A 15,721-nucleotide genomic window follows, 5' to 3' on the forward strand; every position below is an offset into this window, starting at 1 on the left:
GGTCAGGAGTTTGAGACCAGACTGACCAACATGGTGAAACCTCATCTGTTCTAAAAATAGAAAAAATTAGCTGGGCGTGGTGGCATGCGCCTGTAATCCTAGCTACTTGGGAGGCTGGGCATTAGAATCGCTTGAATCTGGGAGGCAGAGGCTGCAGTGAGCTGAGACTGTGCCACTGCACTCCAGCCTGGATGACAGAGTGAAACTGTGTCTAAAAATAAAGATAAAAATAAATATTATATATTAAAAGCTGTATTTATGGGAAATGGTCTGGGAGCAGTGGCTCATGCCTGTAATTCCAGCACTTCGAGAGGCCAAGGCAGGTGAATTGCTTGAGGCCAGTAGTTTGAGACGAGCCTGGCCGAGATGGCAAAACCCCATGTCTACTAAAAATACAAAAATTTGCCGTGGTGGCACACACATGTAGTGTCAACTGCTCAGGTGGCTGAGGCAAGAGAATTGCCAGAACTCAGGACATGAGGTTGCAGTGAGCCAGGATTGCGCCATTATACTCCAACCTGGGTGACAGAGTAAGGCTGTCTCAAAAAATAAATACATACATACATATATACATACATACATACATATATACATATATATCCACACACATATATATGTTTATGGAAAATACAAATGATCATGGCTAATGTCATTGTTTCCTGTGTGTCCTTTCATGGTCTCGTCTCCTTCCATCTCTCTCCCCATTTCCCTACTTCCCTTCCCAGGGAGATAATATGTACCCTCGCAACCCATTTCTGTAATTTTTACTGCATGCATATACCTATAGATAATACATCATTTGTTGTTTAAATTGACATAAATTATGTTATATTAACATATCAATTTGCATTTGTACTACCCCTAAAGTTTTAAAATACCCATCCTAAGTGATAAATACAGTTTAAGTGCTATCTGGAATTCTGTAGTGTGACTGTACTGCACTTTATTTACTATTCCCAATTGATGAACGGAGAAGTTGATTGTAGTTTTGTTTTTTCATTTTGTTGCTACTACAAATCGGTGCTGTGGTAACTTCTTATAGTCTTCTTTTTTAGCATATGTGCAAATATGTATTCCTAGAGGTGGTATGTGCTGTGCGTTTTCACATGTCAAACTGCCTTCTGAAATAGTTTTATCAGCTTACTGCCGCCTGCAGCTCATGGCAGTCCCCATTTCCCCAAACTCACTTCCACTTGATTTAGTAAGACACTTTGATTTTTGAGAATCGGATGGCTATAAAATAGTATTTAGTTTTAATTGCAAAACTAAACATTGGTTAATGTAGATTTTTTTAAATAAGAGAAAGGACAGCACCGTTTAGCCATTTAGGTGGGTTTTTTTTCCGCCTTAGAGGAAGGCAAGAGAAACTGCTGCATCAATCATCTGGTATAAAGCTAATTGTTTTTGTAAGGTATGCCGAGTCGCTTGGGGAAGAAACAGATGGTACCAGCACTGTGTGGATCTGTGGGAAGGGCAATTATCATTTCCATTAACGCGGCAGGTCAGGGTTACAGCCAGGTTTCAGTTTCTTCTTCTTTCTCCCACCCCCCTTCTTTTTCTTCCCCCCTCAGAAATCCTTGTTCACACAGATTCTTCTTTTGGAACTGCCTTGAGTTTACAAACCTGGGTTTTTGGTTTTCTCTTCTTGCTTTACTTCCTTTTGGTCATTCAGCATCAGTACTATTAGGTGGGCAGAGAAAAAGCAAAGTACATAAAAAGTTTGCCGCCTTCTTTTAGAATAAAAGAGGGGAAGGGAAAAGGCAGCATTTGGGGAAGATTTCTGCAGAGAGTGCATGTTGAAAATGTTGCTTAAGATCAGATTTGGTAATTTTTTGCGGACTTCCATTATTCATGCAGTCCTTAGGCCTGATTAGCATTTGTAAAGTATAAACTACACATGCAAGGCATTAGCATGAATAATTAAAAGGTAGGGAGTTAGCTATCCATGACTGTGGGTTTTCTTTTATTATCATAGAGGCTATTTCAGTTAACAAGAGGAAGCTTAGACTTGCAGACTGCTGGTCTGACAACCTCAATTTTGCTTTCAGCTCAGCCACATATCATGATGTATTGTATAGCTGCCTTACTTTCCTGGAAAAAGAAAGTTACTTTGCTGGGGAAAAAAAAAAAATCAGTATTCTGTGTACTCTTAGAAGGGTACAATCTGAATTCCTGGGAGGAGAGCTCTACTTAGAGTAATCATATTAAACTAAATGTAATTATTATTGTAATTATAATTTAAAAATACCTTGGTCATTGTTACAACCCATCGATTCAGGACCCACCAGCCCCTACAAAATATCACTCCTCAAATTTTGGGCATTTCCCGGGGGTATCTGAAGTGCTCACAAACCTTCCACTGGTGCTGTGTGCCACTCTGCTACTTATGCCATGCAGTTGTTTCCCATACTGGGATTCCACAAGTCACTCCTTGTACAGGCCCTTAATGGCTGTGCCAACAAAAGAGAGTTTCTAATTCAGGTAAGTCTGGAAAACATATTTCACTAGTTTTGAACTTATAAGAGCATTTAATATTGTATTATGAATCACCAGGAAAGAAATGTAGTATGCTTATCTGGCCAGGAAATAAGTCTGTGTGGGATGTCTATGTGTGTATACCACTTTAGGAAATTATGTAGCATGTGTATGTGTTTGCGTGTGCACACACAGAACACTTCTTAAGAGATTCTTCATTTGCCCTTCCATGATACCCAAGCTGTGAGCTGGGTCTGTTGTTGCAAATGGATGAATTACACTTTTAAAATGGCTTCTGGTAGATTCCTTTATAAGCCCTGGTGTATCTGATTTTCTCTTAAAGTCAGAATTGGACCCCTGCTACATGACAGAAATCTACAAATCTAACTTGGCTGTTAGTGAAAAATACAAAAAAAAGTCATCTCAGCATTTTCTCGGTCTTGGTTTGGAATCTAGTGGCAAATGCTACTACCTCTGTGAATGCCAGGCTCTGGTCCATGAAGCTATAGCTGCCTACGGCCCTCTGAATTCACAGGAGGAATCTTCCCTTATTCTACTGCCTCACACCCAGATTATGATCCTCCCCTCCTACTCCTGATGTGCCAGTGAGTAGAGGAGAAGGGAATACTTGTGATGGGAACTTAATTGCTTCAACTGGAGCTTTATCTGAGAGCTGCATGTGAGCAAACCGAAGGTGGATCTGTTTATTTTCTCCGTTCTGGAAGGATAGATGCGAGGAAAGTTGTCATGCTGTGATCTAATCATTGTGTGACTTATGTTTGACATATGCAATATATCATAAAAGACATCTGGGCATAAAAATTGGGTAAATAACTGGGGTATAATAAATGATAAATAAGATAAATGAAACAGGAGAGGAAAGAAAGATCTGCCATTTCCAGCTTTATAATTTTTAGTAAGAGAAATGAGAACTGCTGTCATGAATGGAGCACTTACTGTGAGAGCCCTGAGGGGTACTTTTCCATGTGTTCTCTTAAGGGGGTATTTACCCTATTTTACACAGTGTAATACATAAACCCCAGTGTGAAGTAACTAGCCAGAAATACACACAGCTAGCAAATGGTGGAGCAGCGTTCAGGCCCCTCTTTCTGACTCCAAGCCACCTGCTGGCCCTGTGATAAGAATATAAGAACTGGAAGGGAAGCAAATGCTTTTCATTCCCAACCGTCAGCTCACAGTGAGGGAACAGACTGACGGTCTGTTGCCTGAAGCTTCAGAGTGACTGGTCACTGGCACTGAATTAGTGTGAATTAAGATAAATTGTCAGATGTGGCAAACTATTTCAACATGGAAGAGAATAAGGGAAACATTTCAGGTTTTCAGTTCCACTTTGGAAATAATATTCTTTATTTTTCTTTTCTCAAAAGGCATATGTGATTATGTGTTTAGAGAGTTTGTAAAACATGAAATACACATTGAAATGAGGATAACGCAACAAGATTTTTGGAAAACTCCTGTTGACATGTGGATGTATTTTTTTTTCAGTTTTTTTTTCTGTGCTTCTTCCCAGTGATTTGGAAATTAGAGGTTCTGCTTTAAAATCTGCTAATGGTTATACCATCGAAGACTTTTCTCCAAATAATCTTACATTACCTGGCAGTGACAAAAAAATATTTTTATTTTGCTTTGTAATAGATGAGCTTTTTCCTCTTCTTAAAAGAAAAAAATTAGAGAAATAAGACCTGAAGTATGGGATTACTCATAAATCAAAGCAGATGTTGAAATACCTGATTTTTAAGAAGCCGTTAGAAATTGCTTTTTCCCATTCACATCCCTTTGGGAGCCAGGTAGAAGCACTTAGTGTAACCGCAGTACAACGCTTTGCTACTTCAGCATGCCTACATTTAGAGGAAGATGGTATGTCTATGTGACTACAAAAACTGAAAAGAATTTGATTTAGAGTGACTTCTAAAGTGATTCAAGATCGGTGAAAAGATTTTTACTAAACTTAAGGCAGTTCTAGGCAACAGCTATACAGATCCTCCATAAGTATACAAGTGTACCTAAATGTTGAGATTGAAAAACAGGTTAAATATTAACAGTATGTTCCAAAAAGAAGGAATTGAGAAGAGGAAATTCCATTTGAAGAATCAATGTAGAGATTGTGAGCAACAATTTTCCTGGACTGGGATGCCAATGAAAACTGTAGACTTGGAATTTGTATTGGGATAATGGTTTATAATAATTGCCAGTATTTATTGAATACTTGCTATGTGCCAGTTGCTTTGCATAGATAATTGTAATCCTCACAATAATCAGATGATAGATAAAGGCAGCTACTATAATTTCTTTTATATATGGCTAAATTGAGACTCAGATTAAGTAACTTGCTCAGGATCACACAGCTAGGAAGTGCTGGAATGAAACAGAATACAGATCTGTCTGACTCAAAAGTCCACTCTACCCTTTTTGTTTGTTTTGAGAAAGGGTCTCCCTTTGTCACCCAGGCTGGAGTGCAATAGTGTGATCATGGCTCACTGCCACCTTGACCTCCCAGGCTCAAGCAATTCTCCCACTTCAGCCTCCTGAGTAGCTAGGACTCCAGGCACATGCCACCGTAGCCAGCTCATTTTAATTTTTGTAGGGCTGAGATCTCTCTATGTCAGCAAGGCTGATCTCGAACTCCTGGACTCGAGCAATCCTCCTGACCTCAAGTGATCCACCACCTCAGCCTCTCAAAGTTCTGGGATTACAGGCGTGAGCCACTGCACCTGGACTCAAATGGGCTTTAATGGGTCAGCCTAGGAGCCAGGTTAACATATGTAATATTGTCTCTGTTGGGGAAATATTTTTAAATGCCAGTTAAATGCCATGTTCACATGTCAGGGACTACCAATACTGGTATGTATGCATGTATACTGGTATATGAAAATTAATAGGATCTTAAGGAATAGGATCTTAAGTAAAAAGATAGAGACCCAGAGAAACGTGACATCAACAAATGTTTACACTGTTTCCCATTGTTTATCGAATGTTAACTGCAGGTTGTTTTCACGTGAAGCTCATCCTACCCATTTACTAGTTGTATGACATAAAGGAATGAGGAACGTGAAAGGATGTTTAATTGTCTGTCCTTTTGTGACAATTAAGGCTTTTCTTCTTTTCCAACCACAGGAGCTGCTACTAAGAGGAAGCTTAAACAGTATCCCCCAGTGTGTGTGTGTGTATATATATATATAATATATATATTTATATATTTTATATATATATATATATATATATTTTTTTTTTTTGACTGAGTCTCACTCTATCTCCAGGCTGGAGTGCCATGGAGTGATCTTGGTTCATTCACTGCAACCTCCGCCTCTCAGGTTCAAGTGATTCTCCTGCCTCAGCCTCCCGAGTAGCTGGGACTACAGGAATGTGCCACCATGCCCAGCTAATTTTTGTATTTTTAGTAGAGATGGGGTTTCACCATGTTGGCCAGGCTTGTCTCGATCTCTTGACCTTGTGATCTGCCTTCCTCAGCCCCCAAAAGTGCTGGGATTACAGGCATCAGCCACCACGCCTGGCCAATATACTTTCTTCCCCTGGGGGAAGATACCTAACTTTTTTTTGCAAATCATTAATTTCCCTTTGCCCCTACCCTGGGATACAAAGAGATGGGTCCAGTATATTCATATGGTAAAAATATATCTGTCAATAACATAACATATGGTTTAGGGGTATAAGTTATGCCCTTATATAATTTGTAGCATAAGAAACATCTTGTTATAACTTATTTTAATTGTTCCACAGACTGAAACATTCCTTACCAGTTAAGCCCTCCTTGAGCCTTTATTTTGAGGAGACTTTCAGCTTTCTCATCAATATCTTCTTTTTCCAGTACTTAATTTTTCTTAGTTTTGATATGTATAAATAAAATTCAAGAGAAAAATTCAAAACCTGTGATCCTTAATGATAACCATAATGTAAACTTGAAAATGTTGTTTTCCTAGAAAAATCTATAATTTTGTTGGTATCTATAGATTCTGTCCAAAGGCGTATCGTTTTTCACATTGAAGACACGTGGACCTATAGAAATCCCAGTAAAGAAAACTTTCCAAGAAAGATTAATATCGCTATCAGGAATACCTTTACAAAAAGAAAAAAGTTATACAGGGTGAGTATCCTTAATCTGAAAATCTGAAATCCACAATGCTCCAAAATCTGAAACTTTTGGAGTACCAATGTGACTCTCAAAGGGAATACTTATTGGATGGAGCAATTTGGTTTTTTGGATTAGGGATGCTCTACCAGTGTGTGTGTGTGTGTGTGTGTGTGTGTGTGTGTGTGTGTGTGTGTGTGTATGTGCGTGTGTATATATATATACATATGTATATTCATATGTGTATGTATTTTCACACTTCTCATGAAAATAAACCTGTGTATTTAAACCCAGAATCTGGAAGACAAGAGGTCAAGGATGAGCTTAAATAAGCTATGACCAAATTAGAATGGCACACACACAATCACCTGCATGTGTATTTTTCGAAGAGGACTCAGAGCTCCCGGTCTTCTCTTAGAGAAAGTTTTAACACCATTTAGAAAACATTTTTGTGGAGTAAATTAGATAATGGACTTAAATAAGGTCTTTCTCCTCTCCTTGGAAGAACTGTGAATTTTCTACATGTTCAAGCTTTCAGGGTCTTAGAGATTCAATAGGGAAAGAAGGTGCCAGATATAGGTAGAAGACAGTAATGGTAAAGATAAAAGAGGGTCAGTGCAATTCCAAAGGCCAAGTAGAGCATCTGCTAGGCCTCATTTTGTGTTTTGAACAGGTTGGTTCTGCTGTATAAGAAGTTTTAGTGATGACCTTAGCTTTGTAAAATGAGGTGTCATGCTGTCTCTTACTTATCTCTATTTATGTGTATTTGTGATGACCTTTCATCTGTGGTCTCTATGGACACTCATGCTCTGTATTGTTGGATCCAAAGGCTCTCAAGGAAATATTCTGTCCACTGATTTGATGCATAGGGTTTGATACAATGTGAAATTTTCATCTCAAGTTTCGTTTTTAGGCTCCTTCTTAAGGAGAGAGACATCTTATCTTTTGAGGCCTACTTTTTCTTTAGTTTGTCTGTATCTTGTCAATATAAACTTTCATCTCGTGTAGACATGACTTAATAATGAGGGATCGCTATGGATTAATTGTAGCCTCAGTGTCCATGAAATGAGAGAAGATAATGGTTAGGGATTTTTTTTTAATCGTGATAACGTAAACTTTACCATTTTAAGCATTTTAAATGTATAGTTCAGTTGCATTAAGTACATTTACGTAGTTACGCAACCAGAGGATTTTTTTAACAATGAATTTTTCTGTGCAAATATTTCTACCTTGCTTAGTCAGAAATTTCTCCCCAGAAAACCATATATCTTACCCCAAGGACAACATAAAAGTAAAATGTGTTTGCTAAAATAACTGAGCACATCAATTTAAGTTTTTACAATAAATAAGACTCAATGTTACAGCTGCCACCAAATCTGTTACTAAACCCGTCAGGATTCTAATTTAGCTCCTGCAGATCACACCCTATGAATGCAGCCTTTACTGCGGCAGATCTTCGCAGTTCTCATTTCTGTTTCCTAAGTAACAGTCTGTTTCTAGGTAGGCTGCAAGACTGGTGGCACTTACCTCAGCACACTTGGTTCTGCCAATTCACCGCAATGATACTGATTGCCTGTTACACTAAGGTAGGCTACTTCCAGCTCTCTTCCATGTCATGCATTTCAGCCTCTAAAACAGAAAAGTGGTTTTATATGGTACAAATAAAAATGGTAAGGTATTAAGAACTCTAAAGGTTTTAATTATTTATAAGCCGAGAGGTAGATATGTTGTGCCTTCCCCTTTTTACAGACATGAAATCTGAAGCTCAAAGCTTAAATAATAGTCTCACATTAGAGCTGGATTTCAACTTATGTTGTCTTGCTAAAGAGTACTATAGGATGTTAGAGTCTAATGCCATTCTTAGATTTATGAGGAAATAAAACTGCAGATGAGAAGCCTTTATCATATATGTTTGAGAGTTTTGAAAAATAATTGAATCCCAAAGAGACCGATGTAATGTTCTCAGTGTGGATTTTTCAACATGTTTCATAGGAATTACTTTGCAAAACTCTGAGATAATCATTGTAAAATTGTGACTTGTAAGGGGCGTGTTAAACTGACAAATGGTCTCTTAGTTTCTCTTCTTCAAATGTTTACTTTAGAAAAGTTGAAGATAAAAGCCAGATGTGGCAAGTGCGCACCTGTAGCCCCACCTAATCTGACGTCTGAGGCAGGATCCCTTGAGCCCAGGACGTCCAGGCTGCAGTGAACCATGATCAAGCCACTGCACTCCAGCCTAGGGGACAGAGTGAGAACTCTTTTAAAAAGGAAAGAAAAGAGCACTAAACAAAAACAAAAAAAAAAAAAAAGGGAAAAGACATTGCTTTCACATTGTTTCCTGGCACTATTAAGTATAACAGTTTTATGGTTTATATTATTTTCTTCAAAAGAATTTTTCCAATCTGGCTCCCCCCCCAAACAATTTTTAGCTCTAGAACATAGGACTTATTAATTTTACGTAATAAAAAATTGTACAAATATATGTATACTACTTCTGTCCAGTGGTGTTTTCTTCCATCTAAGTAGACAGACATTGAATACTTTTATTTAATAATACTGTAACAGACCTTGGTGTAAGCCACCGCCTTTGCTCCTGAGAACATGAATGAATATCATTCATCGTTTCTTTATCTCTTGGTTTTCAGAAAAATTTCTTGAGTTCATTTAGCTAAGTTAAGATACATGATTTTATTTTCATTACTTTTCTGTATTTTCTTCTTTTATGGAAATATTGCCCTTTGAACTGTAATTTCAAAATCATTTAAACCCTACTGATGTAGCTCAGTAATGAGAATGAACTTTCCAATTTTCAAATGAAAAAAAAACCAGACAGCAGAGAAATATAATTGCCTTTTTCCAAATTCCCAAAGGAAAACATTAGAGCTAAGATTATATTTACATGTATTTTTAAATCATGTACTTTTGCAACAGATGACACTTATTTGAAAGAAAGTTTTCCTTTTCTCTTCATCAGAAAAGTATGTGGGAGACTGCATGGTTCCAGGAGTTTAAGATGAATATATGCTTTGAGTTCAAAAGTACTTAGTAGTCACTGTAGAGATACTAGGTGCACTTCCTGGCTTAGAGATAACCGTGTTAATATTACTGAATCCAAAGACTGTAAAGAAATTATTGCAAGTGTGTTGTATTTACTGCCTAAAATACGTATATATTCTGTAATGCCTGTGCATGCAAGGGATCTAGGTTGTGCACTCCTTATGAGAATCTAATGCCTGATGTTCTGAGGTGTAACAGTTTCATCCTAAAATCACCTCTCCCTCCAACCCCCACCCCTGGCCCAGAGAGGGGACCTCTGTCTTGCACTATAGCTCTTTGTTTACATGTCCTAACAACCTTCTTTTGGAATATAAACTCAAGGGTTGGGGAGCAAGACAGAGAAGATGTCTTTTCCCCCCACTCTTCCCAGTTTCCCTATAACTTAGCTGAATGTTGAGATACAGATGATTAATTATGTAAAAGCTCTGAGTGACTATTTATTATGTAGACTTAATGCATGTATAACATGTTTATTCTGCTGTCTTCCTGTAAATGCCATTCTTTCAGATCAGAATCGGAAACCAAATAGAGCCAACCAATCATGTGGGCAAGATTATAGGGGCATCATTTTAATGTATGGGCTTTTTGGTCTATTTCTGTATTTAAATCTAGGATTTCCATTCAATCTATATAACCCACTAATTGAATGTTAGACTCACATTATAAAAATTATTTTGAAAAGAAAATAAGAGGGGAGAGATTATAGTAAAGCCCTACTTTCATTATGTTTTATTCTTCAGTTTTATTCTTTGCACAGGAGTACAGGTTTGCCCACAGGGTGGTGGTTCTTCATCTGTGCTACTGTGTGAGTAATGGCTGCCTACCATCTGAAGTAGTTGTCATGATAAACTGGGTGTTGCCATTGAATAGACTGGCTTTGGGCACCACAGGGTGAGAAATCTAGGTCACTAGTCATAAACAGCTTTGTCCTAGCAACAAGAGGCTTGCTGATTGTCATCTGTCTTTGCACAGACAGCTCATCCTGGCACTTAAAATCATTGGCATAAATTGAGTCAGATATTAGATTGAATTACATGAAATTGCCCTACTTGACTATTTTTGACCTAATATGATGATTTGTTCAGCTTAGCGCAAAGTACAATGAAGAAAGTCTGTTCAAATTTTAGTCTCTTATGGTATAATTTTTACATTTTTTTGTGGTACAGATAATATTATTACCTGTTTTTCTTTTTTAATTATTATTATAGTTTAAGTTCTAGGATACATGTGCAGAACATGCAGGTTTGTTACATAGGTATACACGTGCCATGGTGGTTTGCTGCACCCATCAACTCATCATCTCCATTAGGTATTTCTCCTAATACTATCCCTCCCTTAGCCTCCCACCCCTGACAAGCTGGAAACCATCATTCTCAGCAAACAAACACAGAAACAGAAAACCAAACTGTATGTTCACACTCATAAGTTGAACAGTGAGAACACATGGTCACAGGAAGGGGAATTTGTACATTTTTTAATTTAAAAAATACTAACAGTTAAAAACAAGTTCAGTAGTCTGTGATAATTTATACAGTTGACATCTTTCACTTTCAGAAGCATCATTATTCTAGGTGACAATGACACAGAAGGGTAGAGATGGATTCTAGGACTTCATAAAAAAAGTTAAAGACATCGTGAAGTCCTAACAACAGTAATGTTGAAGTCTTTGCAGCATGAAGTCTGCATCTAAAAGGGGAGTGATTATGGGGAGAAGGGAAGGGGATGTTTGGGGGATAAGATGAGCTCTGGAGGGAATGTAGGATGAGAGTCTGTAGGCGAGGGACTGTCAGGCAGATCTGTAGGTATGAGAGAGCCGGGACTCCAGGCCCACAGAAGCAGTGATGATGGGAATATACCTTCGTGCCAAACTTGGCTTATCTTCCAAGCAGCACAGGCAGGTATCTGGGGAGACAGGCACGTATGTGTTTTCACTTCCACTTTTCACAAAAGGATGAATTCAGACGCATACGCTGAAAGATCATGCTATGTGCAGACATCTGAAATCAGGTACCTGAGGGGTCCCATTTTTGCTTTGCTACTAGAGAATTAAATTCAAATGTCCGAAAAAAACAAGTCATCCCTTGGTTGATAATATTGAATTGTAATCCATTTAATAATTAGGGTGAGAAAACACTCATCAGATCCTTTGGTGGCTTGGATTATTGAGAAAAGGGCGTAAGAGCATACTGAATCAAAAAGGCCTAAGAATAATGTGGGGTGCGAGAATAATGTGAGAGCATGTTAACCAGCTAAGTTTCATTAACTGAGGTCATATTATATCTTAATGACATCATTTGGCATATTTGTGTCATTAAAACAATATAATAAGTATAACGGAACTAGCTTTTCCTTGGATCCTATATTTCCCATAACTAAATTATATTAGAATTTTATCCAGCTACTGAAGAAAATCTTACTGATAGTTTCTAAGTGTGATGTTCCTAAATCTTATAATAATGATTTTCTATTCTTGGCTCTTTGGGTTGCTTCTGCCACTTCTATTTTGAAAGAACTTAATAGTAAGCACGGGGTTAATAATTACAGCATGTGATTGTTGAAGTCTCAATGACTAGAGTATTTTCTTGTGACTTTTCGTGTAGACATAAAAGGATTTTTACTTTTTACAAACTCACAGGCTGTCTTGTGCCAGCTTATATATCTCTGGAAGCGGAATAGTATGTATTTGGCTGACTCCAGTTCACAAGTGTCTTACGAATCTTTGTGGCAAATAGATACATCCATCCATGGTAGAAGGCTGGAGACTGCCATTGGGACTTGTCTCCAGGATCATCAAGGTCTGCAGTATAAGAAACCTGATGTTACGGGCCAGGCGTGGTGGCTCTCACCTATATTCCCAGCACTTTATGAGGCTGAGGCAGGCAGATCACCTGAGGTCAGAAGTTCAAGACCAGCCTGGCCAATATGGTGAAACCCTGTCTCTACTGAAAATTACAAAAATTAGCTGAGTGGGTATCATGCGCCTATAGTCCCAGCTACTCAGGAGGCTGAGGCACAAGACTCACTTGAAGCCACGAAGCAAAGGTCGCAGTGAGCTGAGATTGCGCCACTACACTCCAGCCCAAGTCACAGAGCCAAACTCCGTCTCAAAAAAGAAAGAGAAAGGAAACCTGATGTTACAGAGCATTGTAATGAGGTAAAGATTTCCTAGACTATATTGTTGCCAAATAAATAGTATGAAGCGGTAAGGCAAAGTTATAGGCCTAGGCAGGAATGGAAAAGAAAAAAAGGAATCATTAATGTTGGAGATAAAAGGATAGATATTAATCAAGTATTTGCTGGTTAATAGCAAAAGAAACATACTTTTTTTTCTAGTTGAGGATTCATGAGTTGTTTTTCAGGCTATAAGTGAATTTCTACAATTCCTTACTTGTCAGTACAACATGCGTTGGTCCTCCTTCCCCCCACAGATGGCATGGTGGATCGTGAAATTTCATTGAAAAAAAATACAACTGGTCTACTCCTAGAAGTAGAGATATGTCCTTATTTGAAATGGTTTGCAGTGTTTTTCAAGGAGATTAGCACCTACTGGACTCTTTCTGTGCCTATTAAAAGTGGAAATCATAGCTGGATGTGATGGGGCACCTCTATAGTCTCAGCTACTTGGGAAGATGGCTTGAGCTCAGCAGTTTGAGGCCAGCCTAGGCAACATAGTGAAACCACCATTCCTAAAAAACACATTTTTAAAATAATAGAAATCAGAAATTGGTAAAAACAAAACAAAACAAAAAACATTGCAAAAAAGAGGGATGGTGACGGTGAGCATAGTCTGTTTGGGGATTGACAGATTATGCCTAAAATTTTAAGATTCCTAACTATGACTTGCATGGGTTTCCTGTAATGTGCAATTAGTTATTTCCCATTGCATCTAAGAACTTTATTAAGAAGTACCATTAGCATGGCAGATAGCGAGAATCAATATTTTGTTGCTTTACTGGGAGAGACACTATTATTTTATATTTTATAAACAAAAGTAGAATTTTGTGTGATAAGTTTTTTTCTTGGAGCATATTCTCTTCATAAAATAAATGTGGAAAGCATATTGTCATCTTCTGCTGCAATTGGTACCCAAAAAAAGCTTTGTGAAAAGAATGCCAAGATAGTGTCACTACTATCAGAAAACTTTAAAAAGTGAATAAAAATGTGAGAGAAGCGAATACTTAGCATAAAGTTTTTCCCAAAACTGGAAAAGCTTGTATAAGAATATTATCTAGAAACTATTTAAAACTTTAAAAAGTGATTTTGAAAATGAAATCATTATCGAAATGTTATGATTAGCTAAATATGAACATAATGTGAAAGTAAATAAAATGTAAGCTGTCCTTTTGCAGTAATGCTGTCTTTCTCAAAATTTTTTGAGAGACCTTTTTCCCAGAATAAGCATGACTCTTAACAGAGGACTTTCAGCTCTGTTATATATTAGCATATGAAGTGCATACCCATGTTAATGATCCAACCTCAAGCATCTTTTGTGCCATCACTAACAACTGGAACGCAGAAAATTGTGAACAGAAATCACCTCTAGACATCTCTCACTTGTCACTGCCTAAATATTGTAAATGTAACATGCATTTTTCTGATTAGAAAAATACTAAGTACATTTTTTGTTTGTTTGTTTTCTGGAGATCGAGTCATGCTCTGTTGCCCATGCGGGAGTACAGCGGCACTATCGTAGCTCACTGCAGCCTCGAACTCCTGGGCTCGAGCAATTCTACCTGCTCAGCCTCTTGAGTGTCTGAGACTACAAGCACATGCCACCATGACTGGCTAATTTTTTTTTTTTATTTTTTGTAGAAACAAGGTCTCACTATGTTACCCAGGTTGCTCTAAAATTACTGGCCTCAGGCAATCCTTCCACCTTGGCCTCCCAAAGTGCAGGGATTACAGGTGTGAGCCACTGCACCTGGCCATATTTATTTAGAAAATAAAAAATTTAAATTGTTTCTAAATCATCTATAAACCCTACCATCTCTGTATACCTATGTTAACATTTTGGTATTTATTATTCTGGCCTTTATAAACGAACTTATATGTGTGTTTATAAATGTGACATGTCATTACATTGTGATTTTACAACCCATCTTTACAGTTTACATCAGAAGCATTTTCAAAACATTCTTCTGCAATGGTTAAGGTGGGTCTCCTCTTACTTAGGATTTCTTCATTAAGGATTCAGACATAATTTTCCACCTCCCACCACCACTCGTCAATGTCATGGATAAAGAAATGGTGGTTTATTTTATGTTTTAGATTTTTCAATCCTGCCCCTTCCATGGGTGGTTTATGTTTTAATCTGCATTTCTCTGATTACCGCTGATGTTAAACATTTTTATATAATTGTTAGCATTTTCCTTTCTTTTGTCAATTACATATTTCTTTGCACATTTTTAATTGGGATGCTTAAACTTTTTATAAATAAAATTTACTTACCCTTTTCTTGTCAAATGTGTTATAGATAATTTTCCATTTTAACATTTGTCATTTGATATCATTATGGGTTTTGTTTATTTAATTTTTTATTGTTTTGAGAATGATGATTTCAGAAATCTTCCTATTACAGAGAGTTGATTTTGGGATAGCTTTAGATGGTTTGGTCAGATCTGCACCAAAACGATTTCAAATACCCATGTGACCTATAAACTGTGAATTCACAAGACCCAGTGAACCCTAAGGTCTGAGCTCTGGGACATAACCACAGCCTCAAAGCTAGGGCAGGATTAAGCCAGCTCAGATGCACTCAGCCTGCAGAATCTAACTAGGTCAGTCTGCTGTGGCTCTCTCAGATTGCCGGGCTATTTTTGTCAGTGTCTCTTCTGCCTATGAAAATTAGAATTGAGGAAAGCTACAGATGCTTTCCATATGGTTGCTATTAGTGAAATTATACACAGAGAATTTAATTTGAAAACAGAGTTGATAACACTCACATCATTTAGAGACTCAAAGGTTTATGAAAGATACTTCTAGCTGTCACACCTGCAACTCTCCATTTGCAAAGAGCCTTAATCTTATATGTGGTAGCCTTCTCTCCTGTCCTTGCTTCTGCCAAGGAAGGAGACTTCACTC

General features: G+C 37.7%; 1 protein-coding gene across 14 annotated transcripts in view; it reads left to right on the forward strand.

The window, feature by feature from the left end:
* The window catches only part of MAP7 (microtubule associated protein 7), a 193,320-nt gene that overhangs the window by 44,685 nt on the left and 132,914 nt on the right, over window positions 1-15,721 (forward strand). The window lies entirely within an intron of this gene.

This window comes from Saimiri boliviensis, chromosome 4 (genome assembly GCF_048565385.1).
Source record: "Saimiri boliviensis isolate mSaiBol1 chromosome 4, mSaiBol1.pri, whole genome shotgun sequence".
In the NCBI taxonomy this organism is placed as follows: Eukaryota; Metazoa; Chordata; class Mammalia; order Primates; family Cebidae; genus Saimiri; species Saimiri boliviensis.